This window comes from Adiantum capillus-veneris, chromosome 18 (genome assembly GCF_014529385.1).
Source record: "Adiantum capillus-veneris isolate H3 chromosome 18, ASM1452938v2, whole genome shotgun sequence".
Classification (NCBI taxonomy): domain Eukaryota; kingdom Viridiplantae; phylum Streptophyta; class Polypodiopsida; order Polypodiales; family Pteridaceae; genus Adiantum; species Adiantum capillus-veneris.
The window spans coordinates 126,661,058-126,664,106 of NC_140948.1; positions in this window are offsets into that span (position 1 = coordinate 126,661,058).

Here is a 3,049-nt window from a genome sequence, read left to right on the forward strand (position 1 = left end):
AGCTGTCTCAAGTCTCTCGATTCCAATGGTACACTTAAGTGTGAGTTGTTCTATAAAGAAGGTTGCATATTTGCCTCGTCTGCTCTTGACTGCAGGACATCTATATACACAGTGCTTCTCGTTCTCCATCCTACAACCATATACTTTGTATGCCCTCTGGTTTTTGTCTCTGTGTTACCCACCCAATCTGTCACAAGACGGGCACCACGTGCGAATAGAAAAGAACAGACTGAACATACTTTTAGCACTTCAATAAAAACAAAACTGAGAGAGAGAGACGACACGGGACACGGAGTGGCGTAATTCCACCCCAGAGAGTATTCGCCCCAAACCTTGGCGCCCTTTCGGTATTTCTTTATATTGCATCAACACAGTACAAGCCAGTACTCCAGACTCTGCACCTTCTCCAGGAAGCATGCCAGAGAATGACCCTAACCGCATATTTAAAGGCCCTAGGCTCCAAAAGTAGTTTAAAGTGAAAAGCCTTCAAACTCAAAGCATCTGGTCCAAAAGCAATGCCCAAAAAGCTGCCAGCGTAAATCACGAAAATCCGTACAGCTTCCACATCATTAGCCAACGCAAAATGCAAAAATCTGTACAGCCTGCCACGTCAGCACTACCAGCGTGAAAAGCAGAAATCCATACAGTTCTACCACGTCAGCAGTCAACAGAATTTTCGGAAATCTGTTGCTGCTTCTTCTGTTGCTTCTGCTTCTTCTAGGGTTTAGGCCCCTCAACCGGTAGCTCCGTTCTTTAGTAGGTCGAGACGTCAGCAGTTTGTTACATCTCCCCTTCTCAAAAGAGAGTAATTGTCCGCGATTACAGCATATCTGCAAAACAACGCAAGTTAGCTCAAAAACAAATTCCGAGGGACATTCAATTTGCTCTTTTTGTTAAGGAGTTAGCTTCTCCTTTCGGCTCTTTTGATGAAGAAGTTAGCTTCTCCTTTCAGCTCTTTTGATGAAGGAGTTAGCTTCTCCTTTCGTCCAGATCGGAACTCTTGACATTCTGGCGTAGTAAAATTAGCCATCACACCTAGATCATATTGATCTTCCACGGGTGTCTTGATGCACTAAAATTACATACCCATGCAATCTCATCCAATTATGAATATTTAGTAATTGGCACATCACAATGCAACACAAATGCTTACATATGCATGTTACAAGACACAACAAACAACGCCGCTTAGCACTCCCCTGAGACAAACGGTATGCGGTATGAAGCTACTCAACGACTACCTCGTCACTTCCCCCGCAAATAACCTAAAAAGGTCCGAGCCATGAGCTCAGAGGACTGTACAACCAAACCCCAGACCACAGTCTGCGTCGCTTGGAGGTTCAAGCATACAACAGAACGCTCCCAGGCATCGGCTGTGTCATTCCGAGGTTTTCAAACATACAACAAAACACTCCCCAGGCATCGGCTTGCGTCGTTCCGAGGTTCAAACAATACCAAAACAATATTTCTCACTTCTCCACCCGGGAGTAAAATCACCAATCAATGAAACCAGTATTAAAACCAGAGTCAAACATTTCAAATCGGCACCAAAACAGGTTCAAAACAGATACCATCCATTTCAAACAAATTCCAAACAAGATCACCAAACAAGTTCTCAAACAGAATTCAAACTTAAAAAGCAATCTGGACATCAGTCGAGCTCGAAAAGTCGATTGACTTTCCATCTTGGAACCTGCACCAAAAATTAGGGTTAGGTGTTACCATATACATGTGGTAGTGATGTGTGTGAACACACTAGGATCGCCGGGGCATTTTTTCCCTCTTTAGGAGGTTTTTTCCCCGGTGCATTGTATATACGCCCATCACTCTAGGGCTATCTATCTTTCCATTGCACACTAAGAAACATACTCTCTATTGTGTGCCTCGAGCTTCCTTCGTCTTCTTCAAGCTGTGTGTGTTTCTCTGCAACTCTAATTCCAACAATTGGTATCAGAGCAAGTCACGTCCTCCCGGGCTTAGTCGCCAGCTGCTCCAGTACACGCCTGCTCACTTTCTCCGATTTTAGTGAGCTTTGGCGAGCGTTCGCAGGTCGACAAATTTCGATTTCGATTTTTGCTTAGAATTGCGATTTGGGCTCATTTCGGCCTCCGTTTTCACTACAGGCAGTACTGCACAGGCTATTTCGTCATTTTGTGCAGAATTTTTGTTAGTGCTGTTTTCTGCATAATAGGTGCCTTACAGTCTTCTACGGTTTGTGCTATATAGCACAGGTTGTTCCCGCTCCGTTTGTCCTATTTTCAGACAGTTTTCACATCAGGTGCAGCATTTACCATGGCTGACAACAACAACACAGATGTGTTCAAGATGTTTGTTGCTGAGGACAGGTTGGATGGGGACAACTACCCTATGTGGGCTTATATGATGCAACATGTTCTTGTGTCAAAGGGTGTCTGGAACATTGTGCAGGGCATTGATGTACGTCCTGGTTCTGAGGATGTAGGCGATGTTGAGGATGTTGCAGGTCTTGCTGCAAGGATTGCAGCTGTTAGAGTTGTTTTGCCTACGGCAGAACAAGCTCGTTGGGATGTTAAGGATGCGCAGGATCATGCATTGATTGTGTTGTATGTGAAGCGCACAATTGTTCCTCACATCCGTTCAGCAAAATCTGCCAAACAGGCTTGGTATATTCTAGTAGGTCTTTATGCAAGCCGCAATGAGGCTAAAATTGCTTTGCTGCGTAAAGAGCTGGAGTCGAAGATTATGCATGAGGAAGATGATATCGAAACTTTCCTTGCTAGTGTCAAGGATATCAATGAGCAGCTTATTTCTACAGGTGAAGTCATTTTAGACAGTTCCCTTGTGCAGACTGTTCTTGATGCCTTACCAGATTCTTACCAGACTTTTGCTAGTACTTGGAGACTTATGACCCAAGGAAATCTTGAAGTTGTCAAGTTTGATGCATTATGCACATTGCTGTTGTAAGAGTTACTTTCTAGAAAAACAGGACTAGGCAGCGTGCAGTTGAACAGGCTTGTATTGCTTCTCAAAGAAAGGGTGGTAACAACAATGCAACCACTTCTTATGGTTC